Below are 26,394 nucleotides of genomic sequence, written 5' to 3' on the forward strand. Positions count from 1 at the left end.
AAACCAGATCAGACCCACCTGAACCAAAAAGCATGCTCTTAACCACTATCATGACCAGTGTTATTAACTAGCCATGGTGTCCTGGGTATAAAAGGTGTTCATTCAATCAGCAAGTAAATGTTGCAGATGCATTTTGCACACAAGATTCTGCTTGATGCAGAAGTTGGCAGTTGAGTGTGGATGCAAGAGATGCCGAGGACAGAAGATACAAATGCCACGGAGAGAGAGAGGGATGTTTGAAAAGGGTGATGATTTGAGAGATGCCACATGGTGAATTTGACTTCAGCTTTGATTTTGAGGCCAGTGAGGGGGCAGTGCAGGTGAAAAGCCACTGGCAGTTGGAAATGAAAAACTAGTCCTTAGTTGGGGTTAGAGAAGGAGACTGGGGAACATGAACCATATAACTATGGTTAATGCTGCAAGAGAAGAGGTCCCTGAGGTATATAGTAAGGAGTCAGTACAGTCAGCAGTGAGCCTATAATCCAGCCAGTCTACCGAATTTTTTAAAACGAGCACACATCCAGTTTTATCATTCAGTTTAAACCTTATGAGCCCTCTACAGAGAAGCATAAAAAGGTATTGCTAACTCAGGTAATGTTGTAAAAGTTGGAATGGTGATTTTTTTGGCATTCTAAACTAAAAAATATTTTTTTAATTAAAAAGTTTTTTAATGTTTCATTTATTTTTGAGTGACAGAATCCACGGCGGGCTCCAGGCTCAGGGATGTCAGTACGGAGCCCGACGTGGGGCTTGGACCTGTGAACCGTGAGATCATGACCTGAGCCTGAGTTGGACGCTTAACCCACTGAGCCACCTAGGGGCCCCTTGTTAGGCATTCTAGATGTCTTGTTTTGATTGACGGAATGAAAGTCTGCACCCCCCCCCCCACCCCCCTGTATTGTAAGCTGTTTGAAGGCAGGAACCAGGTGTCTCTTATGACCATGTCCTTCTTTTCAGTCTCTGAGCACATTACTAGAACCAATACAATGTCAACCAGTGAATGAGCCATCAGTGAACAAACCAATCTGGTGTAATGCACTCCCCCTTTTGTGGTCATTGGCCAGATACAATGGCATTGTCCCAATCCGCCCACTTGCTTAGGCACTTCTTTTTGCTAGGGTCACCTGTGTAGAAAGGACAGAGTGACATGGCTGAGCTCTGGAGGACCCATTGTTCGGCAGTGACTTAATGGTTTGCTCCGGACAGGGCTTTGTGATGACTTGGTTCAGAGCATGCTCCTGTTTAGCTAGGATGTGGCACAGACAGAACATCCTCTGGCCCTGACCGGGCTCTTGAAACTGCTCTCCCCAGGGTCCCTGGTGTCCCAGTCACGAGAACGTGTTCTCCTCTAATCCTTTCCCCCTTCCTAACTTCTCTGGTTCCTGCCTTCCCGCCGACTCTGTCTGTCCTACCTCCTTCCCATTTCTATAGGTGCTTTTTTTCCCCTTATTGATGATTTCTTCGTAAATTCGTCTTCCTTGGTTTAGTCCCTAGATGCCAGCTGTCCCAGATTCCCAGATTCCCTACATTCCCCATTAGGATCCCTTTACACCTCACACTTTCCAGCAGTCTCCATGAATGGCTCCCGTGCCACCTGTATTCGGGCAATGATCAGTCTCTGTGTCCTTCCCAGACTTGGTTCCTGCACTCTGCAGCTCATACCCACTCCTTCCTCAGTATCTCCTCCTGGGTGTCCAAGAGCCCACCTGTCCCCGAATGCACTCGCAAACTATCCCTGAAATCCTGCCATCAGCCCAGCACTCCCTAATCTGTTGATGGTGCAATCACCACCCACCCATCTGCCCAAGTCAGAGAAGTCACAGCCACCTTTGAATCTTCCCATCAATCCACCCAAATCAGAAATTGGACTCATAACTGAGTCTCCTTGACTCTCTTTTCTTGCATCATCTCATCCAATGAGTCTTTTCTTCATCACTCAGTGACCTTTCACTGCCTTTGAATTTCTCCCTTCCTTACCATTCTACTGCCTCTCCCTGTGTTCAAAGCTTCTCAAGTGGGCTCTTAAACAGCATCTCTGTTGTTATCCCTGCCCCTCTTTTCTCTATCCTCATCCTGCAGCCAGAATCATGCCTTTCTAGAATACAAAGCTAACCAGTCCATGCTTCCCTGTTAAAATCCGTCTATTTCTCTATAAAGTCCAAATTTCTTGTGTGCAAAGGTTCTTGACGATGGAGATCATATCATATGCTACCTCTCTACTCCCCAAGTTCCAAGGCAAGTTCTGGATACCGATTAGCGATTCTAAAAGTTGTAAGCTATCCAAGCATGGTACAAAAAAAAAAAAAAAAAAAAAAAGTACATTTAAGATAGGTCAAGAGTTGCCAGGGAGGTAAAACCTGAGGTTTTCAGAGGATTCCAGGTACAAACAAGTTCTTATCTGAAAAAAATAATCAAAGATTATCTTTGTCTACACCCTCAAGGCCATAGCTGCCTTGTCCATTTGTTTATGTCAGTATCTAGACCTTAATTACTCTGCAGATTTCGGAATCCTCTGTTTATGCTCCTCAAGATGAACACTTTGTAGGTGGCATTCCTTTGCCCCATCATCCAACTTCTTGACTTCGGGGTTTGATGCTAGGCTCTCAGAGTCAGGAATTAGATTAGATCATAGGGTGTCCATATGTATGTGTGAGGACATGGTGTGGGAAAAATTTCTGAGGCAAGGCCAGAGGCATCAGGTTAATGGGTAGATGGTTCAGATAGTTCTGTTACACTGAGCCCGACAGAGATAAGCAGAGGACCTGGAATGAAAGAAATCAGTAAATCCAGGTCCCAAAGAAGACAAGATGGGAGCAAAGTAAGCAGGGAGCAATGATGGAGTGGACTGGGGGAACATGTCCAGGTTGAATGATCCAGGGACCCCTGGGACTTTCATCCCAGCCACCATCGTCGTCACAAAGTGGCATCTCCTCTTTAACACAGGATTCACTACATGCAATACTCTGGTGCTCCCTGACTCCCTCACATCATGAGATTCTTCCTCTGTGCTCAGAAACCCCAACTCCCATTGACTTTGTGCCATAAACAGAACATTGGAAAGATAGGTATCCACTGGAAAACAATTCTAAAATTCAAGAAGAGAAGCCATTAGGAACCTTGTGTTGAATTCCCTTTGTGTGCAAAGGACTCAAGGTCCTGGGCCAGAGGCAAGTTATTTTGAGTCAGTGCCCAACATTGTCTTAGACTGAATAGAAAGAACCCAAATTCTACTTTTATGGGTCAGAGACTCTGATATGTCAGTTGAAACACTGGAAAAGGACTGGGTTTCATTGAATTCTATTCTAAAGACTTATGTCTACTAAAGTCCTGAGGCCTACAGAGTCAAAGCAAACCTGGGCATCATGAAGAAAGTGATTAGAAACAAAACCAAACTTATGTTTCTTTCTTAAAACAGAGCCATAACATATGGGCACCTACAGGTCTGGTCACTGTCATTCGGGGTGGGAAGTAGGGTGCAGTGGTTAAGACTACACACTCAAGACCATGACTGATCTGGCTATCAACTCATACCTTGCCACTAACTAGCTTTCTGAACTAAGGTAAGTGAGTTGACCTCTCTGAACTTCAGTTTCCTTATCTGTAAAACAGAACTAATCATAAGACTGATCTCACTGGGATTATTGCCAGGATGGAATGAAACAACACACATAAAGGACCATTTGTAGGTGGTGATTGGCACTGAGCCAAACAGGGCAGCCTCAGGGTGCTGATCAGATAGTCAGAGGATAAGGTTGCTAAAAGAGCCCCCCAACTCTGGAAAGAGAAGAAAGAGAGTGCGCATGATTGCAACAGACCCTGGAATATGAGATAGGAATTCACTTCCTTAGAATCCTCCCTTCCAACACCCACACCTTTTCGCACTTACAGTTTGAGAGAAGTTGTAGAATGAGCCACAGGAAGCGTGTGTCCACACACAGATAGTAAACCAGTAAGTCATCTTAGGGGGACATCGTTATAGGACAACAGTGTAGTGGGTAGGGTTCCACTGCATCCTGTTGCCCAGGCAGGGTTTGGTCACATGCAAGGGGTCTCCCGTACCCCACTCCACTCATTACAGGTCAGTTGGGATTCTGGGGAGGCGGGGGGAGAGGGGGGAAGGGGGAAAAACCTCCTGCTCTGCCACTGTGAGGTTTACACAACCAATCATCTCCCAGTGCTCTTTTCAGGATCATCCCTTTCATCCAGTGAGGTTGTTTGAATAGTCCCAGTGATGGAAAGCCCACTACATTTTCAGGAAAACCATTCCACTCTTATATAATGCTAATAGTTATAAATATCTTCCTTCTAATGAGCCAAAATATGCCTCCTTGGAACATCCATCAATGCACTTAGTTCTGTCCTTTGAAGTCATGCAATCTAATTAAAACACTCTTTTGCATGATAGCTCTTGAAAAATGTGGAGACTGTATCATATCATAGCCAAATCTGCTTTGAACTAAATCTCATTCCTTTTACCATTCCTCCCATGACTGGGTTTCCAGAACTTTCATTATTCTCCTCAGCCTTCCCTGGACCACTTCCAGTTTGTTGACATTCCTTTGAGATGTTGACTCAGACTTCACATCATGTACCATCTTGGTCTCTGGGCAACAAACCAGATGGGAGCTAATGAGGGGAAGTGAAATCAGAATAAGGTTCTTCATCAGATGTTATTGCTTTGTTTAGCAGGGTCGGTCGGTAATAACCCCTTTTCCCAGCTGAATTCCGAAATGATTGGGCTAGAGGAGCAAGGCAGGTAGAGATGGAGACATTGGCTCTATTTCTGAAAAAAAAAGCATTGGAAAAGTGTCTTGGATGTGTGATGCTCCATGCCCACTCAAGGCAGAGATGAAAAGTCTTAAACCTCGCCCACAGGGTAGGATGTGGATTAGACAGCTTTGCCAGCAGAGCTCAATATTATAGACATTTTGCCAGCCAGAATGTCATGAGGAAGAGTGGAATGTTTCCATGTGACACTCTAGCCTCTGGAGTTCTCTCCTCTACTTCTCAGTCCTGATTGTTCTGAAGTGGTGAGTTTGCGAATTGCTCTGCATTGTCCTTTTGGCTCCTTGGCTAGAGAGAGAAGAGATCTTTGCATTGACTGATACATTCTTGTCCCATTCTGTCAATCTCAGCAGATAATTTGCTCTACCTCTGCAGGGGAGAAGAGAGCAGGAGACAGGGGCCAGGAGTATCACACTGCTAGACATCTCTCCATATTGAAGGAAGTATAGGAAGTGGAGAAGTGTTCCCCCTAAGTTTAGGCTCTGGAAACCAGCTCTCTGTATGGAGGATGCTGTTTCAAAACTGCAATTTGTGTGACAGAGGTCCAGGGAGGTTTGACTGCAAACTTAAATGGAGTCAATGGTCAGCTATTTGCCCACAACTTCCTCCCCCCCAACGCCTCCGCCTTCCCCCAACAAAAATACATATACAAAGCTTCACTCTTAAGATGCACAATATCTTTTTTTTAACATTTATTTATTTTTGAGAAAGAGAGAGAGAGAGAGAATGAGCAGGGGAGGGGCACAGTGAGAGACAGAGGATCCAAAGTGGGCTTTGCACTGTCATCAGAGAGCCTGATGTAGGGCTCAAACTCATGGACTGTGAGATGATGACCTGAGCCGAAGTCGGACGCTTAACCGACTGAGCCACCCAGGTGCCCCAAGATGCACAATATCTAAATGAGAGTATTAGACCATTCACTGGATCTGGGCCCTTGGATAAGCTGCTTCACTTCTCTGTGGCAAATTTTCCTCATTTATAAAATATGAATCATGATTGGTACCTCTTCTCAGGATTAAATAAGATTATGATATATATATGCTGCATGGCACATAGTAGATGCTTCATGGAACATAATGACTTTTCCCTTTTCCTCATCTTGTCCTGTCTAATAATCCTCTTGGTAAGGAGACGAACAAAATAAGAGTTTGGTAGTTTTGCCTTCTGTACCATTCATGAATGCCACCTCACTGGCCTTGTTCAATGGTGCCCTACTCCTTTGTTCATTTGTGTTATGACCATTTGTTGACTGGCTAGTCCTCTTTTTGTGGTTAACTGGCTCCTGCAGGCCTGTCTAATCTGGGGTTTTGCCTACAGATGCTTTTCTTACAGGTGAGTAGGGCTTCTCTTGTATTGAGACCCTTGGTTCTGTGTCATGTCTACCTGGGGTTCTTGCTCTGCTGAGCTCTGGCTTCATCTGAGAGTTCCCTATGTGACCACTTTGGCCTCTTGAATTTTCTCCCTTGATTTTTCTCAGCCTTGACCCTTCCTCTGAGTTGTCTTTTCAGTTTTTCTATTGGATAGAGAGTCTTTTGAGGGCATTGGGTTATGAAGATCTTGCGTTGGGCAAAATGTTCGGCAGCCACATGTTCTTCTGAGTCTCCATCCATGTATGAGACATGGTGGGGATTGCGGTGCTGAAAGTGATAAGGGTGTGTGACCCACCTGAGCTGTGGAGGGAGACACAGCTGCTTGTTTTCACAGTTCACGCTTCAATAACTGCTTGTTGATTGTCTATTGCATACACTTGATTTATATATTTGGGTTCTTTCAAGTCGGGGCATAAACATTTACAACTGTTAGTTCTTCTTGATGGATAGACCCTTAATTAGATATAATGCCCTTCTTCATCTCTTGTTGTAGTCTTTGGTTTAAAATCTCATTTGATATAAGTATGGCTGCTCCAGCTTTCTTTTGACATCTAGTAGCATGATAGATGGTTCTCCATCCCCTCACTTTCAATCTGCAGGGGTTCTCAGGTCTAACATGAGTCTCTTATAGACAGCATATAGATGGATCTTGGTTTTCTATCCATTCTGATACCCTATGTCTTTTGATAGGGGCATTTAGTCCATTTACATTCAGAGTGATTATTGAAAGATACGGATTTAGGGTCATTGTGTTATCTGTAGGTTTCATTCTTTCTTGTGCTTGTGGTGATGTCTCTGGTCCCTTGCAGGGTTCCACTCACAGAGTCCCCCTTAGGATCTCCTGCAGGGCTGGTTTAGTGGTCATGAACTCCTTGACTTTTTGTTTGTCTGGGAAAACCCTTATCTCTCCTTCTATTCTGAATGACAGCTTTGCTGGATAAGGGATTCTTGGCTGCAGATTTTTCCTATTCAGTACATAGACTATTTTTCAGTGGACAGGTCTGTCCTGTCAACTTCCAGTGGACAGGTCTGTTACTACCCTTATGTGTCTCCCTTGTAGGTTAAGACCTGTTTGTCCCTAGCTGCTTTCAGAATTCTCTCTTTACCTTTGTATTTTGCCAGTTTCACTATGATATGTCATGGTGTTGGCCTGTTTGTGTTGACTGTGAAGGGAGTTCTCTGTGCCTCCTGGTATTGGCACACTTGAGATACAATGGGCAGTAAGGACAGACAAGGTCTCTGCTCTCATGAAGCTTAATTCTAGCAGAGGAAGACATAAAACAAACAAACTAATAACTAGATAAGGTAACATCAGCACGGCAAGACTTTGATGGCATGGGTAATTATTCTACTGGGCTACTAAGAGCTACCTTTTATTAGGGGCTCCTAATGCCAGGCACTGTGACCAGTATTTCTGTGCCTAATTTCATTTAATTCTCAAAAACACCATATAGGTCATTTTTTTTTAAATATGAAAAGCTTTAAGTATTCAAAAAGTAGTAGGAATATTGACAACATGCTCAATATGCGTATTCTAGAACAACCATAATCAAGGGATGGATGAGATAATTTCTGTTACTATCTATCCTATTAATGTTACCAATCCCATTTAGAGATGAAGAAATCGAGGCTTTCGAGGGATCACATAACTAAGGTCTATACGTATACATAAAATAAGTCAGCAGCAGTGCTAGAATTCAAATGCAGGCTATTCTATTCCTATTGTAATTCAAGGGATGACACAAGCAGTGAAGGCAAGGGGTGACAGGTATGCCCCCTGAGGGAAAGGGGCCATGACTGCCAAATATTTCAGACATGCGAAGCTGCCCCAAGTATCTTTGGCTTCCACATTCAGACCCAGGGTCCTGCAGTAAAGCTGTCTTTCAGCAATAAAAAGAGGACTCTATCGCCCAGAGAGGCTTGCCTTGGCAGCTCCAGAGAACCCTAAGAACTGAACAACCAGGAACTTCCCCAGGGCTTCTCTCTAGTAGCAAGGCTATTATGTCTCCACTGAGAAGCCATTAGTGCCCTATGCAAAATGCCTTCTCATTGCTCTTGGAGTCAGTCAGTCATTGTTTTCCAAATATTCCCAGCTGTGCCCTGGGGCTGTCACTTGGCTACCTCTAGGTTATTACTTCAAACTTACCTTGTGTGTTGTTGAGTTTTACAATGTTTTTGGTCGTGTAGGAAGGGGATGAGAATCCATTCATTCGTTATTTCATGAATAATTCCTGAGCACTCTGTGTCAGGTAGTGGGAATACAGAGGCAAACAGTACACATTCATTACATTGAATAAACTTCCAGTGTAGTGGGGGAGACAGAAATAAACCAGGATGTCACAAGGCAGTACGACATGTAAGAGTTCAGAGAAGTAGCAGAGTGAGAAGACAGAAGTCCACCCAAGAGTCTACAGCAGAGGCCATGGGTTTGGAGAACAATCAGTGAGTTATAGGGACTTTATGGTGGAAGATTCAGAGGACTTGTTGGCTCCTTGGATCTAAGTAGAGAAGAAGAGACTTTCCCACCCCTAATGTTCATCCAAGCCCTCTTGTAGTTCCTTTTGACCATCTTTCTGGCCAAATGGACTGTGAACTCCATGAAGGCAGCAATACATAAAGCATGGTGCTCACAACAGCCTCAAGGAATGAATTCATGAACCAATGAATGTAGAGAATAATTCCGAGGGTCTGAGAATGATTCTTACAACTAAGAGAAACAATGGCTTTTGAGACACTGAGGGGGAAGATGTTGACTTTGAAGAAAAGATAAAGCCTTTTGTTGGAGACGTGGTAAACTTGAGATGTCAAGGTTGTATCCAGGCAGAGATGTCCGAGAGAAAGAAGGTTAAAATCCAAGAAGGAACTCACGACTGGAGATACAACTAGGTTAGTCTTCCACATAGGTGTGATAAATGAAGATCTGGAAGCTAAAATGACCCATGAGAGAAAAGTATAGATAGAGATTAGGACAGGGAGCTGGGCAGTGGAGTCCACCCAAATCTACAGGATAGGAGGTGGGAGGTAGACCTGCAATGTTGTAGGGTTCCAAGGAAGAGAAAGTTTCCAAGAGAAAGAGTTATAAACGACATTCAATATGGAGGAGACTGTAAGAGATGACAAGATATCTCTGGATTCAATGCCCTGGGAAGTACTGATTGAAAAGAATTGTTTCAGTAAAGGGTATGAGAAGAAGCCCCAGTGCAAGGACAATGAGGAGATGGTGTTAGTGGGCAACTGTGGAGTTTTGAGAACACTGGTGGGAAAAGCAAGGAGCAGGATGGGAGATTAGCTCTAGGGAACAATAAGATCAAAAGAAGAAATTTGGTTTCAACCTTCTGCATGTTGCTGTCCAGTTCTCCCAGCACCATTTGTTAAAGAGACTGTCTTTTTTCCATTGGATATTCTTTCCTGCTTTGTCAAAGATTAGTTGGCCATACTTTTGTGGGTCTAGTTCTGGGGTTTCTATTCTATCCCATTGGTCTATGTGTCTGTTTTTGTGCCAATACCATTCTGTCTTGATGATGACAGTTTTGTAGTAGAGGCTAAAGTCTGGGATTGTGATGCTTCCTGCTTTGGTCTTCTTCAAAATTACTTTGGCTATTCAGGGACTTTTGTGGTTCCATATGAATTTTAGGATTGCTTGTTCTAGCTTCAAGAAGAATGCTGGTGCAATTTTAATTGGGATTGCATTGAATGGGTAGATAGCTTTGGGTAGTATTGACATTTTGACAATATTTATTCTTCCAATCCATGAGCATGGAATGTTTTTCCATTTCTTTTTATCTTCTTCAATTTCCTTCATAAGCTTCCTACAGTTTTCAGCATACAGATCTTTTACATCTTTGGTTAGATTTATTCCTAGGTATTTTATGCTTCTTGGTGCAGTTGTGAATGGGGTCAGTTTATTTGTCTTTCTGTTGCTTCATTATTAGTGTATAAGAATGCAACTGATTTTTGTACACTGATTTTGTATCCCGCAACTTTGCTGAATTCATGTGTCAGTTCTAGCAGACTTTTGGTGGAGTCTATCAGATTTTCCATGTATAATATCATGTCATCTGCAAAAAGTGAAAGCTTGACTTCATCTTTGCCAATTTTGATGCCTTTGATTTCCTTTTGTTGTCTGATTGCTGATGCTAGCACTTCCAACAATGTGTTAAACAACAGCGATGAGAGTGGACATCCCTGTCGTGTTCCTGATCTCAGGGAAAAAGCTCCCAGTTTTTCCCCATTGAGGATGATGTTAGCTGTGGGCTTTTCATAAATGGCTTTTATGATCTTTAAGTATGTTCCTTCTATCCCGACTTTCTCAAGGGTTTTTATTAAGAAAGGATGCTGAATTTTGTCAAATGCTTTTTCTGCATCGATTGACAGGATCATATGGTTCTTATCTTTTCTTTTAGTAATGTGATGTATCACGTTGATTGATTTGCGAATGTTGAACCAACCCTGCATCCCAGGGATGAATCCCACTTGATCATGGTGAATAATTCTTTTTATATGCTGTTGAGTTCGATTTGCTAGTATTTTATTGAGAATTTTTGCATCCATATTCATCAGGGACATTGGCCTGTAGTTCTCTTTTTTTACTGGGTCTCTGTCTGGTTTAGGAATCAAAGTAATACTGGCTTCATAGAATGAGTCTGGAAGTTTTCCTTCCCTTTCTATTTCTTGGAATACCTTGAGAAGGATAGGTATTATCTCTGCTTTAAACGTCTGGTAGAACTCCCCTGGGAAGCCATCTGGTCCTGGACTCTTATTTGTTGGGAGATTTTTTTTTTTTTTGGCTATTTTTTTTTTAACATTTATTTATTTATTTATTTATTAATATATCAATGTTGGGAGATTTTTGATAACTGGTTCAATTTCTTCTCTGGTTATGGGTCTGTTCAAGCTTTCTATTTCCTCCTGATTGAGTTTTGGAAGTGTGTGGGTGTTTAGGAATTTGTCCATTTCTTCCAGGTTGTCCAGTTTGTTGGCATATAGTTTTTCATAGTATTCCCTGATAATTGCTTGTATTTCTGAGGGATTGGTTGTAATAATTCCATTTTCATTCATGATTTTATCTATTTGGGTCATCTCCCTTTTCTTTTTGAGAAGCATGGCTAGAGGTTTATCAATTTTGTTTATTTTTTCAAAAAACCAACTCTTGGTTTCATTGATCTGCTCTACAGTTTTTTTTAGATTCTATATTGTTTATTTCTGCTCTGATCTTTATTCGTTCTCTTCTGCTGGGTTTAGGGTGTCTTTGTTGTTCTGCTTCTATTTCCTTTAGGTGTTCTGTTAGATTTTGTATTTGGGATTTTTCTTGTTTCTTGAGATAGGCCTGGAATGCAATCTATTTTCCTCTCAGGACTGCCTTCGCTGCATCCCAAAGCATTTGGATTGTTGTATTTTCATTTTCGTTTGTTTCCATATATTTTTTATTTTCTTCTCTAATTGCCTGGTTGACCCATTCATTCTTTAGTAGGGTGTTCTTTAACCTCCATGCTTTTGGAGGTTTTCCAGATTTTTTCCTGTGGTTGATTTCAAGCTTCATAGCATTGTGGTCTGAAAGTATGCATGGTATGATCTCAATTCTTGTATATTTATGAAGGGCTGTTTTGTGACCCAGTATGTGATCTATCTTGGAGAATGTTCCATGTGCACTTGAGAAGAAAGTATATTCTGTTGCTTTGGGATGCAGAGTTCTAAATATATCTGTCAAGTCCATCTGATCCAATATATCATTCAGGGTCCTTGTTTCTTTATTGACCGTGTGTCTAGATAATCTATCCATTGTTGTAAGTGGGGTGTTAAAGTCCCCTGCAATTACCACATTCTTATGAATAAGGTTGCTTTTGTTTGTGAGTAATTGTTTGGAGGGTGGGTGATGGGTATTGAGGAGGGCACCTGTTGGGATGAGCACTGGGTGTTGTATGGAAACCAATTTGACAATAAATTTCATATATTGAAAAAAAAAAAGAAATTTGGGGGATGGAGAAAATTGGGGGAGTGATTTTGGAGGACCCAAAGGAAGACCTCAGTGAAGAAGACAACGACAGTACCAAAAGGATTGTGGCAGTCGACAAAGTTAGGAGGCTGTTGTCCAAGGAATAAAGAAAAAGTAAAAGCCATGAGTATCTCAACTTTTGTTCTGGTTAGTTTACAAGACTAATATGTAAAACGAATGGTTAAAAAGGCAATTTACTTACATAGCAAATCTTCATAGTTTTTAATGCCTGTTACAGTTATAGGGTAGTTATGCGAAGAAAGTGAACTAAGGCATGCCAAATGCTTAACATGGCACCTGGCTACATATAGTACATACCTGGTGAATGCTTCTTAGGAAAACAGAGGAGACAAAAGACAATAAAGTAATCAGAGAAAGCATCAGAGTGGGAATAATACCAACTATTTTGCGGGCTGGAACAGCTCATCTCCATGTTGGGCTGCTATCTCTCTATCCCTAACAAGTTAAATTAGATCTCTCCTATCGATGCCGTTTTCATCAGTTTCATCAACCTTTAGGAGTATTTGTTTAATATCTTCTTCCTCCCAAAGCAGTAGTTTTCGACTGGGAGAAATTTTGCTTCCTAGGGGACATTTTAGTGTTGTCTGAAGAGATTTTTGGTTGCCTTAACTCAGAAGCATGGGAACATGCTATTGGCATCTAGTGGGTAGAAGCCAGGGATTAGAGTGCACAGGTCAGCCCACCGCAGAGAACTGTTTGATCTCAGATGCCAATACTGCTGAGTTGAAACACTCTGCCCTATAGATCAGGGGCCATATAATTCTCATAAATAATGGGATCCCAAATGCCAACTACGAGCAAGTCTCATGATGGACACCCAATAATAATAAAAGGAAACAGGGTCTGAACTGGAGCTTACAGAATAGACCAGGTCGGAATGTATTTTCTTCTGCTTTGAGTGCATAGTGGTAGACGGTACATGAAGTTATTTGGAAAGAAAGTTCACAAAGGAGACTGTAAATATTCTAACCCCAAAGGAAAAGAAGAGATAAACAGCCTCGGGGCTTCACCAGGAGACTGACATTGCTGTAAACAAGAGAGTCACAGAACAAAAGGTCTGTAACCGCAGGTAACACAAGAACACCCAAGACTATGAGCAGTTCATTGTTTTGACAGATAGAATTCAGTCAACCACTGAAGCAGCAGAGATAGAATTTTAAATAGACACAAAATAGAGAGCATTTCTTTGGTAACGCACAAAGGTGAGACTCTTCAGCCCACCATGGGCTGCCATGCACACAGAGAAGGCTCCACCTTGGGAGTCTGGTGAATACCAACCATCATGGTGCATTAGAATCACCTTGAAAGCACCCTGATGTGGGGCACCTCGGTGGCTCAGTCAGTTGAGCGTCAGACTTCAGCTTGGGTCACGATCTTACAGTCCATGAGTTTGAGGCCCACATCGTTGGGCTCTGTGCTGACAGCCCGGAGCCTGAAACCTGCTTCAGATTCTGTGTCTCCCTCTCTCTCTGCCTCTCTCTCTCTCTTAAAAATAAATAAACATTAAAAATAAATAAGGCATCCTGATGTTTGGGAACCAGCTCCCAGAGCTCAGGTTTACTTGATCTAAGATGTGTGTCTTGAGCACTGATGTTTTTTCGAGCGTCCCCATCCCTGGTGAAGCTAAAGTATAGCTCTACGTTGAGAACGAACTACAGCTCAAAGCCTTATATAAGCAATTCCTTCAACACCTTATGTATCTAATTCCACTGAGGGTCTCAGAATTTACGTGTCTGAAACCGAGCTCTTGATTTGGGTCCCCTCCTACTTCGTGTTGCTGGTGAGCCGCACCACCCAGCACCCCGCTGAGACCAGAATCTCTGAGAGTCACTGTTAATCCCTGTTTCTCCTCCTTCTATCTCCAAATCCAATTCATTCCTGGCACTGTCACTGGCATTTTCAGAAGGCATCTTGACAGAGCCAGTGCTCTCTTTTTCCAAGGTCTCTGCGCCAAAGCTGCTGTCGTTTCTTCCTGGAATTCCACTCTTGCCCCTCCAATCCATTCTCTGAGAGGTAGCCAGAGAGCCCCTCTCTTATTTAAGACCCACCAAAGGCTTTCCACTGTAGGGAATACAAGCCCAAACTTCTGCCCAAGACCGGAAGCCCTGCATGATCTGGCCTCTCTCATACCACCCCTCTCTCCTGTACTCATCAGCTTGAAACATCAAGCTTTTCCTGGCATTATAGCCTTTGCTCTCTATTTCACCTGGAATGCTTGGGTGGGGAGCCCCTTTACAGGGCTGGCTTCTTTCTTTTCATGTGTTAGCCTAAATCAGTCTCAGTCTTGGAACCATACACATTTTAGGCCAAAGAATTCTTTTTTTGCTGGGACTGTCCCGTGTATTGTAGAATGTTTAGAAGCATACATGGCCTCTACTCACTAGATGCTGGTAGCACCTCACTCCTCAGCTGTGACAACCAAAAATGTCTCCAGACATTGTCAGGTGTCCTATGGGAACAAAATCATTGGCTAGTTGAAACAATACTGGTTTAAATATTACCTTCTTCTTCTACTATTTTTAAATGTTTATTTATTTTGAGAGAGAGAGAGAGAGAGAGAGAGAGAGAGAGAGAGCTCAAGAGCAGGGAAGAGGCAAAAAGAGAGAGAGAGAGAGGGAGAGAGAGAGAATCCCAAGCAGGATCTGCACTGCCAGTGCAGAGCTCACCTTGGGGCCTAATTCCACAAATCCTGAGATCATGACCTGATTCGAAATCAAGACTCAGATATCTAATCGAATGAACCACCCAGGTGCCCCTAAATATTACCTTCTTGAGGAGGTGTTCCCTGGCGTCCAGGCTTTAAGCCTCCAGTTGGTATTCTCAATCTCCATATCTTATTTATACTTTTATAACATTTTCCTCATCTTGAAATTAAATATACACTTATTTATCTAGTAAGTGTCTAGTAACTACCTCAGCCAATGACCTCTGTAGAGTATAACCAGGAGTCAAGGTGTATCCAATGCTTTAATGACAGAACTATGGCTAGTCTGCGGAGACAATTCTTATGGGGCTTCTCCTTTATGACCAATCCCAAGTCCCTCCTTGGTGGGTCATGGTGCTGGAGAAGCCAAGGCTCTCGTGTTGTAGGTCCATGCTCAGGTGGGAATTCTGGATTCTTGCAGAAAACTAGGAAGCTAGGCCAACGTCTTCTTACCTCTCTGTTTCCTCCTTTTCCAGGCTTTGGCCAGAAAAGGTAATCTTCGTGTCTTCAAAATGGTTCTAGCAAAGAGCTCTCATGAGTAGAGTTGACAATGAGTTCCAGCTTACTGAAAGCATTAGTTCTCGCAGGAGGCACCCCTGTGAGGTATCCTATCTGCTCAGAAACCCCCTAGGCGAGGCTAGCCCTAGGGTGTCCACTTCCCTTGGAACTGACTCTTTCCACTTCCATCAGGCAAAGCTGGGCTGTGAATCTAGGTCTTGTCTGTCCCTCTATTTTCATCCTTAAAATCCATATTTCAGGGGAAAAGCATCCTTTCCCCCAGCCTGGGCAGGATTGGGCTGTCCACCCCCAAAAGAAACCCATAACCATTAGCAGATTACCCTATTCTTAAAATGTTAGTAATTCAGCCAACCTGACTTCTCAACCTCCCCTGACATACTGTTCCCCATTCCCACTCTACTTTGCCTCTTTGGGGAAATCTTTCTTTTTCCTTCCACACTGGTGTCTTTAGCAGGAAGGGAATACTATATGGCAGTGCTGTCCAATAGGAACATAATGCAAGCCACAGACCATATGTGGTAGAGAAGGGGTAGTAACCTCTACAATGTCCTAGGGCTGCTGTAACAAAAGAGCACAAGCAACAGAACAGTGCGTTTAATTGTTTTATAGTTCTGAAGCCAGAAGTCCAAAATCAAGGTGTCAGCAGGGCTTCTTTCTATCTGAAGCCTCTAGAAGAGGATACTTCCTTGTCTCTTCCACCAGTTTCTAGTGGCCCCCGTGATTTCTGGCTTGTGTTAACATCACCCCAATCTCTGCTTCCATCTTCCTATGGCCACCTTCCCTTCAGGTCTACACCCAGATTTCCCTCTTCTTATAAGAACACCAGTCATATTGGATTAAGGGCTCACCTGACTTCACTATGACCTCATCTTAGCAAATTCCATCTGTAACTACCCCATGCTCAAATAAGGTCACATTTTGAGGCAGTGGAGAATAGGACTTCAACATATCTTTTGTGGGGGGAACACAATTAACTTATAACATCTCCCAAACCAAAGCAGGGTCGCATTTCCAGAAGAAGAGATGATGGAAAGGGAGTTGTGCTGGTTGTGGGTGAATCCATACCACACCCTCCATTCCCCATTCATCTTCTGCTCTCAGCTCTCAATCCTGGAGGATGACTCCAGCTAATGGAGAGCATGGGACAGAGGCTGTAGGAAGGGAGAAGTGTGAACTCAGATTACTGCCTCTGGCACCTCCCTGCAGAGTCACTGTTGGGCTGCCCAACTCCCTTGCCTGAAGGTCACTGTTTACCTTTTTTAGATGCCAGTAACTCCCCTTCCAGTAATCCCCCCCTTGTTCCTTTAGGCCTAGGAAAGGATATCCTAACTTTTTATGTGCCCAGGTGTACTCTAACCTTTCCCACACCCTTTACTGAATATTCTTGCAATCACCCAAATTGCCATTTCTTGGCTCTAGGGTGATTGCAAGACTGACTGATGCACCAGGAAAAAGAGCAGATGTCTACTACATTTCTAAGAATGTTCATTCTACTGCACCTTCCTCATTAAAGATACTTTACTAAATGACAGGTCTTGGTCATGACTTCTGGTTCTCAGTGTTCCTTTAGCAGGAACAGTTCCTTTAGTGCTGCATTGTCATAATCTTTAATTAAAGGTTCTTTCTAAGAACTTGTTTTCCTAACAGCAGAGGTACAGAAGTCAATGGAAGGAGTTCATAAAGCTCCATGCAGATCAGGGAGTTAGTGTACCTGGACTGTAGGGAGAAGAAGCCAAACCAAACAGTATTAACAGCGGGGGCAATTTGGAAAAGGCACACATTCCCCCGGCTAAGATGAATACACCCCTTGTGTGGCGTTGACAGAGGAGTTAAGAGGTCACTGAAATCATTACCATTTTTCATTCTCCTGAGTTAAAGAAAACAATGACAGAGACTGCCAACTAAGACAATTACCAGCATAACCAATAAGAAGTTTACCGGGATTGGGAAATTCTGCAGTGCCAGCCATGAACTCTGAGCTCCCCACTAGATGTAAGCTCCTTGAGGGCAGGGACTGGGTCCATGTTGGTCACCATTCCATCCCTAGTACCAAGCCAAATGCAGGATAGAGAGAAACTGAGTGAATTAATAAGTGAGGCACTTTGGTTGGGGCTGGCTTCTGAAGATGTTCTAAATCAACTCTGAGACTGTGTGTAGAGAATTCTCTCCCATGTGTGTTGTTGCCCCTGGAGAGGAAGCTTCACCTCAGGTTGCTGCTGGATATGGAGAGTGCTAGGGGCGCCTGGGTGGCTCAGCCAGTTAAGCGTCCGACTTCGGCTCAGGTCATGATCTCACAGTTCGTGAGTTCGAGCCCCGCATCGGGCTCTGTGCTGACAGCTCAGAGCCTGGAGCCTGCTTCACATTCTGTGTCTCCCTCTCTCTCTGCCCCTTCCCTGCTCATGCTGTGTCTCTCTCTGTCTCAAAAATAAATAAACATTAAAAAAAATAGATATGGAGAGTGCTTAATGGGCAGAGTACACAAGGGAGGTTCTAACCTAGAACACATAACTATAGATAGAAGTTTGCATTTTGATTTAAACAGCTGTTCCTAATATTCAAAGTGACTCGGGTATCATTGCAAGTCACTTTGTCCCATTAGTCTCCAAATATCATCTGCTCGAGTCCCTATCACATATGCCATGAGAGGCTCATTGGTGCCCTCACAACATGTTTGCAAATTCCCAAACTCATTTTCCTTCAAGTCATTTCTGACTCATTTTTAGTAAAGGTGATTTCTGGTTCCTTCCCTACTTTCAGCCAAAACATGTACATGTAAGAGCCCTTTTTCCCTACTTACTCTACACACACACACACACACACACACACACTACGTACAGGTCAGCTGAAAGTAGTAAGCTTTCCAGAAAATTCAAGGGTCTTCTGTTACATCAGATTCTGTAGGTATTACACTGCCCTATTCTTTCCTGTATCTTAATTTTATTGAGCTGTAATTCACATACCATGAAATTCACCCTTTAAAATGTAAAATCCAGTAGCTTTTAGTGTATTCATAAGGTAATGCAACCATCAACAGTATCTAATTCCAAATTTTCATCACCCCCAAAAGAAACCCATAACCATTAGCAGATTGCCCTATTCTTAAAATGTCAGTAATTCGGCCAATCTGACTTTCAACCTCCCCTGATATACTGTTCCCCATTCCCAGTCTACATTGCCTCTTTGGGGAAATCTTTCTTTTTCCTTCCACACTGGCGTCTTTAGTGGGAAGGGAATACTATATGGCAGTGCTGTCCAATAGGACCATAATGCAAGCCACAGGAGTTATTTTTTTTTAACTTTTTTTTATGTTTATTTCTGAGACAGAGAGAGACAGAGCATGAGTGGGGGAAGGGCAGAGAGAGGGGGAAACACAGAATCAGAAGCAGTCTCCAGGCTCTGAGCTGTCAGCACAGAGCTGGACGCGGGGCTCGAACTCACAAGCTATGAGATCATGACCTGAGCTGAAGTCGGACGCTCAACTGACTGAGCCACCCAGGTGCCCCAAGCCACAGAAGTTATTTAAAATTTTCTAGTAGTCGCATTTTAAAAAGTAAAAAAGGTAAAATTACTTTCAATTTTATATTTTATATAACACAATCTATCCAAAATATTATATTTCAACACATAATCAGTATACAAGTTCATAATGGGGTATTTTTCACTGTACTAAATTTTTGATGATTTGTTTGTATGTTGCTTCCTTATGGAAGTCTTCCACAATCCGCCTCTTCCCTGCCACCTTGATTATTCATCATGACACTTGTTTCCCTTTGCATAGTTCCTTTAGTACCATTTACCACAATTCATGATTTTCTTTTTTACATCATGCACATACTACTGTCTGTATCCCACACTAGACTGCAAATTTTTGAGGATGATGCTATAGACTGCATTGTGATTCCCCCCCAAAATTCATATGTTGAAGCCCTAACCCCCAATGAGGTGGTATTTGGAGGTGGGGCCTTTGGGAGGTAATTAGGTTTAGATGAGATCATAAAGGCAAGGCCTTGATGATAGGATCAATATCCTTATTAGAAGAAATACCAGAGGGCTCTCTCTCTCTCTCTCTCTCTCTCTCTCTCTCTCTTTCTCTCTCTCTCCATCTCTCTGCCATACAAGGATGTTGTGAGGCCAGCAAGATAGCTCTTACCAGAATGTGTCCAAGCTGGCACACTGGTCTCTAATTTCTGGCTTCAAGAACTGTGGGAGAATGGATTTCTGTTGTTTAAGCCACCCAGTCTTATGGCAGGATAGCCATAAGATGCAGATTGTCTCATAGTTGTGGTTTAGGCAATAAATGCTAAAGCTCAGTTCTCTTATCTGTGAAATAGGGATAAACAAATTGACCCTAGAAGTCATTTATTCACTCAGCAGGTAGAGTGTCCAGTGTATGTCAGGCACTGTCCTAGGTGCTGGAGGTTAAACAGATCACAGAGCAAAGTTCTTGCCCTCACCAAGTTTGCATTCTATTGGGGGAAACAAATATCTAGAAATTAATGGGCCAACACATAAGACAATGTCAGGCAATTGTAGGAACAATGAAGAAAAATACCACGATGTCTTAGATTAGGTGGTTAGCACAGCATCCCAAATAGAAGTGCTCAATAAAGAGAAGCCTTTTATACTACTCTTATTATTTGAGGTGTGATTTGCTACAGTATCTAAAGTGATCCTTTTACAATGTAAGTTAGTTGAAATCATTTCTTTGTTCAAATTTTTTTTTTTGTTCAAATGTTCTAATGACATCTCATCACACTTAGAATAAAAACCACTGTCTTCACCATGATTTGCAGTACCTTGGATCTGTTGACAATGGGGCTGGATGCTTCTTTTTTTGTGGCTGTCCTATGTGTTGTAGGCTGTTAAGCAGCATCCTTAGACTCTATGCACTGGATGCCGGTAGCAACCACCCAACTGTGACAACCAAAAATGTCTCCAGATATCATTCGATGTCCCCTGGGGACAAAATCACCCCATTTGATAGCCCTGAGCTTACAGCTAGCTTGAACTACTGCTCTGATTTACTTCCCACTATTCTCTTTTTACTTACTGTTCTCTGGCCAAAATGGCTTCCTTGTTCCTCCCCCAACACTCTGTCCCTGTCTGAGAGCCTTTGTCTCTGCTCTTTCCTCCGCCTGGTGCACCCTTCCCTGGAATATCCGTTCAACTGCTCCCTGCTCAGTGTAGCTTTGCCTGACTTCCATAAAGAATATGGCATTTTCCTCCCCAGTCACTATTCTGCTTCATAACACCCATCACCACTGACACCATATGCATTTGTTTGTTTACTGAATATGCCCCATCTTCCTCTGCAATGTAAGTTCCACAGGATAGGGACTTGGATGGTTTTAGGTACTGCTGTACCCCCATGATCTAAGAGTGTGTAGCACATAGCAGGCATTTAATAAATATATGCTGAAGGAATGAATTAATGTATGAATGTATGACTCTTAGAAGGCTAGGAAAGAACGCACAGGATAGAAAAAGCAGGACATAGCTGAGATGATGAAGAAACCAGCCCAACTGGAATAAAAGTAGGTCTGAAAGTTGGGCTTGTTTGGGTGTGAACAAATTCAATTATTGTTGAAATCCAGGCTGCGTACATGATCCATCACCTATCAGACAAGTAGGAGCCAGAGTAGTTTCATGAGTAAGAGAACAATGTGGTGAGGATGGAGTAGAGATTAGAAGCCTGAGTCCAACTGGAAAACAATTCAATGAGAGCCCGGATCCAACTAGAAATTAACATGATGTTTTGTGTGTGGACAGAGGTGGCACATAGGTTTTCTCCCCTGTGCCATCTTTGCTTGGTTAGGAATGTTGGGTGAGCAGGTTCTGAGGGTGAGAGTGCTTTGATTTAACAATGTCTGTGGTGGTATTGGAAGGATGTGGCAGCAGAGGCATCAAGGGTCTGCCATCCCTGTTGGAAGAAACTACGTCAAAGGCACTGATTGTTATTGAAACAGAAAAGAGGGGAGCCCCGGTGGCTCAGTCAGTTAAGTGTCTGACTTCCACTCAGGTCATGATCTCTCGGTTCAGGAGTTTAAGCCCTGCGTTGGGCTCTGTGCCAACAGCTCAGAGCCTGGAGCCTGCTTTGGATTCTGTGTCTCCATCTTTCTCCGTCCCTCCCCAACTTGTGTGGGCACGCTCTCTCTCTCGCTCTTGTTCTCAAAAATAAACATTAAAACAAAAAAGAAACAGAAATCAGAGAAGTGGAAATCAGGGCTCTCTTGGATTTCTGCACGGTATTTTAGACAAATTTCGCAGGTAGTGTCTTGTATCATTATGTGTTAGGAGCTGCCAGATGAGATTTGGGCTCTGAGTGTCATCCTGTCAGTCAAGAAACACCTTCCCTGTGAAAGAGACCCAGAGAGACATTATTAAGGCAGCACTTTGAAGATGAAACTATAGATAATGACAGGGAGGAGGAACGAAGCCACCTCAAGATAATGGGGCAATTTAGCTATGTCTCTAGGTAGTTTTCCTTTCTTTGTGTTATGTTACTCTTAAGTAAATTTACTTTTTATGTGGTAGCGTGGGGTGTTTTTTATGTAGTTGCTTAACATGTTTTTACAAGTGTAACTTTGCTTGTAACCTTCCTTGTGAAATATAGAGATGGAACCTTTAACAAAAAAATTCCACTAGCAAAACCACATGAAAACAGGAGAATGAGCAAAAGAATCCAGCCTCAAAAAAGATGAATGTATGATTCCCTTTATTTAAGGTAAAAATCAGGCACAACTGATCTATGCTGTTAGACATCAGAATAGTGGCAACCTTTGGGGTGGAGATGACTGGAAGTGGACACAGGGAGGGTTTTGGTGAGCTGGTAATGTTCTATTTCCTGATCTGGGTGCTAACTGCATGAATGGATTCACTCTGTGAAAATTCATCAAAGTGTACACATAAAAGTAAAAAAAAAAAAAAACCTAAGAAATTTCCTCTATAATGTACATAGAAGATGGATAGTCTCAAAACAGTTATTGCCTTAAATAACTCCATCAGGTGAAACATACACTAGTTATTGATTTATAAAGATTGACCATATTCAGATGAAACATGATGAAGAGGAAAACAAAAACAAAACAAAAACAAGTGTGTGCTGTAGAATCTTATGATTCTAACTGCACCTCTGCTCTTGTTAGTTGAATGATGGTGGAAACTTTATATTTTTTGAAGATTGGTTTCCTCATCTTGAAAACAAGCATAAGAAGAGGGGTGCCTGAGTGCTTCAGTCGGTGAAGCTTCCAACCCTTGATTTCAGCTCAGGTCATGATCTCGTGATTTGTGGATTCGAGCCGCACATCAGGTTCTGTGCTAACCTTGTAGAGCCTGCTTCAGATTCTCTGTATCCCTCTCTCTCTGCCCCTTCCCCACTTGCTCTCTCTCAAAAATAAACATTTAAAAACAATAAAAAATAAAATATGAATAAAAAGATATACTTTTACAGAAGCCAACTGAAAGAACTCCAAATGGCCAAAGTTGAAATAATGTGAGCAATAAAATGGTATTGGATTATAACCCAAGGTATAAAATGAATATCCATGAGCCCATAATGATATAAATAAATGATCAAATAAATCAATAAATGAGGGAGAAAAGACAAATCTCCCATGCAGAAAAATTCCAAGTAATTTACATAGATACTTCATTCTAAAAGAAGGGAAGATAGCTGCTTACTCCTTAAGCGTGAGCTATGCACAGACTTCCTTCCTGATGGCACAGTACAGAAAGGGAAAAGAGAGTAACTTTACAGTGAAGAAACCTGAGAACGTTGCTTCGCTCAGGTCACCAAGGATAACATCAACAGTCACAAGTCCTACTGATAGTGTACTCTTCATATGATGTGATGAAAGGCACTTTATCTCTGTGATCTCCTTCCCCAAACCCATAATCCTAGGCTAATCGTGAGAAAAACATCAGACAAATTCCAGGAAGTGGGTATCCTACAACACACCTGACCAGTACTCTTTAAAACCATCAAAGATACCAAAGACAAAAAAAGGCTGAGAAACTGCCACGGCCAAGAGAAACCTAAGGAGACAGGACCACTAAATGTAATGTGGTGTTCTGGATGGGAACAGAAGAAGGACATTAAGTAAAAAGTTAAGGAAATCTGAATAAATATGGAATTTAGTGAATTGTAATGTATCCATATCGGTTCATTAATTATAGAAAATGTCACATACTAATCTAAGATGTTAATGATGCGGGGAAACTGTATGCAGGGTATGTGGGAATTCTATACAGTCTTCCTTATTTTTCTACAAATCTGTTCTAGAAAATTTAAATTATTTTTTTAAAAAGACTGACTTTAATCTTGAGATCTTAGGCATGAAATAAGATAACATATAAATATAAGGCTCTCGAACCTTTGGGACCTAGTTCCCTTGGACAGGCAAAATTCCTTAGGGCCTGCCTACCACACCCATTTCTGCACCAACTTTTTGTTTCCTATATGCCCTAGGGGCAAAACAGATATTTATGGCAACCAGATCTTGACAGAATGCTGGGTTAAGAGCCATTTGTATACTCTGATTTCATATGTGAATATAAAATTTGAGAAGCCTCTAATAAGTTAGTGCATGTGAAAAAAAATGAATGGATGAAAATGGTCATTAAAAAAGGATCTGAATTTGGTGGGGGAGGAGGAGGGATCTGTTTGTGGCCCATCAGTGCATCATTGGCTATACTTAGAGAATTTATTTTTATTTTATTTATTATTATTTTTTTAGGAACAGAGAGAGAGCACAAGCAAGGGAGAGGGGCAGAGAGAGAGAGAGAATCTTAAGCAGGCTCTTGCTCACTATGGTGCTCTACATGGGGCTCAATCCCATGACCCTTGGATCATGACATGAGCCAAAATCAAGAGTTGGATGCTCACCTGACTAAGCCATCCAGGCACCCCTGGGAGATTTTTTTAAAGTTTTTTTTTTAAGCTTATTTTGAGAGAGAGGCAGAGAGAGAAGGAGAGAGAGAATCACAAGCAGGCTCCACACTGCCAGCGTGGGGCCCGATGTGGGACTTGAACCCAGAAACTGTGAGATCATTACCTGAGCCAAAAGCAAGAGTTGGACGCTCAACTGACTGAGCCACCCAGGCGCCCCTTGGAGAATGTTTTTTTTTTTTTTTTTTAAATCATTGACTATCTAGTGCATGTCATACAGGGTGCTAGCATATGAATATGAGAAGAGTTGCCGTGCATAAATCGTCACTTCATATTCTACTAAGGGAATTTTTAAAAAAGCAATTCAATCAACAAATATGATAATGTTCGAATTGAAGAAAATGACCAAAAGGCTGAGAAAAAGAATAATGTGGTGTGAGATTTGGGATGGCAGAATGGTGTGGGTTGGCTCCCCTGGGAAGCAGACTCTGAGGCAGAGGTGAGCACGCGAGCCGTTTCTTAAGGAGCATCCTAGAATGTGCACCTGTGGGGAGGAGAGAAGGAAGCAAGGTTCTCAGCCCCTTGGGGAGCTCTAGCACTGAAATGACCCTTCATATTTCTCCCAGGTTGGGCTGTAATGACCAGACCTGTGTTTATGCTTTTGCATGGATCAACTGTTGAATGGGGGCCACACTGGGGAGGGTGGCTCTCTGTAGCTGAGACAATTGCTGGAGGAGCTGACTTCTTCTTCTTTTTTAAATGTTTATTTATTTTTGAGAGAGAGAGAGACAGAGAGAGAGACAGAGACAGAGCATGAGCAGGGGAGAGGCAGAGAGAGAGGGAGACACAGAATCTGAAGCAGGCTCCAGGCTCCAAGGTGTCAGCCCAGAGCCCGACACAGGGCTTGAACTCACAAACTGTGAGATCATGAGCTGAACCACAGTCAGACACTCAAAGGACACTCAACTGACTGAGCCACCCAAGCACCCCTCGAGGAGCTGACTTCTGAATGATGTCTGCCAACAAAACTCTGTTTCTGGGGCAAGTTTTTCCTGAAGGGAATCTGGGTGGCACATCATAGGAACATCCACCAGAAGAGCGAGGGGACATCTACTTTAAACACAAGAGTCAGGAAGGTCTCTCTGAGGTGGTGATATTTCAGCTAAGGCCAGGAGGATGAGAAGGACCCAACAAGGCAAAAACAAAACAAAAAAGATGAGGAAGTATTACATGTGTGAAGGTCCTGAGGTAGGCAAAAATGTTGTGTGGATACCTCAGATATGAGCCATCAGGCGCCAAGCTAATATTCTTTTTCTTCCCTGAGGTTCATCTTTTCTAAGTTCCTGAAAACGAACTGCAGGTTCCCTCAGCTGCTTCATGTTTCCAGCGGTGTGCTGGGGTCCACTTCTACCGGCTTTAGAGAGACGATTGTTGAATACTCAGAACTCTGGGGCGCTGATTGTTAAACCATCGACAGCTTCAAAGGTGTCTTAGCTCAGGCTGCTCTAAAAAGGCACCATAAACTGGACAGCTAATAAACAAGAGAAATGCGGGGCGCCTGGCTGGCTCAGTCAGTTGAGCGTCTGACTTCGGTTCGGGTCGTGATCTCACAGTTCACAGGTTCAAGCCCCGTGTCGGGCTCTGTGCTGAGACAGCTCAGAGCCTGGAGCCTGCTTTGGATTCTGTGTCTCCCTCTCTCTCTGCCCCTTCCCTGGCTTGTGCTTTGTCGGTCTGTCTCTCTCCCAAATAAATAAATAAATAAATAAGTAAACATTAAAACAAAAACTTAAAAAACAAGAGAAATGCATTTCTCACAGTTCTGGCGCCCACGTAGTCAGGTTCCGGGGAGAATCCTTTTCCAGGTCGCTGGCTGCTGATTCTCCTTGTAGCATCCCCTGCAAGAAAGTGAGCAGACTAGCTCTACAGTCTACAGACTAGCTTCGAAGAGCACTAATCCCATCCAAGAGGTTCCAACCTCATAAGCTAATCACCTCTCGAAGGCCCCAGCTCCTAATTCCATCACGTTGGGATTAGGGTTTCAAAATATGAATGTTGAGGAATGTCATTGCTTCTAAGCCTTTTGAGAGGACAGAACTGAAGAAAATGTGATGTTTGG

The 26,394-nt window shown here is 42.7% G+C and overlaps 2 protein-coding genes across 2 annotated transcripts in view; one reads left to right on the top strand and one right to left on the bottom strand.

Annotated features, from left to right (window-relative positions):
* SDR42E1 (short chain dehydrogenase/reductase family 42E, member 1) overlaps positions 1–26,162 on the bottom strand; it is a 59,510-nt gene extending 33,348 nt beyond the window's left edge. Inside the window, exon 1 of the mRNA XM_058706665.1 lies at positions 26,094–26,162. The gene's annotated coding sequence lies outside the window, so the exon portion shown is untranslated. The remainder of the gene's footprint in view (positions 1–26,093) is intronic.
* The window catches only part of HSD17B2 (hydroxysteroid 17-beta dehydrogenase 2), an 86,401-nt gene that overhangs the window by 5,195 nt on the left and 54,812 nt on the right, over positions 1–26,394 (top strand). The window lies entirely within an intron of this gene.

Source organism: Neofelis nebulosa, chromosome 17 (genome assembly GCF_028018385.1).
Source record: "Neofelis nebulosa isolate mNeoNeb1 chromosome 17, mNeoNeb1.pri, whole genome shotgun sequence".
NCBI classification, from domain to species: Eukaryota; Metazoa; Chordata; class Mammalia; order Carnivora; family Felidae; genus Neofelis; species Neofelis nebulosa.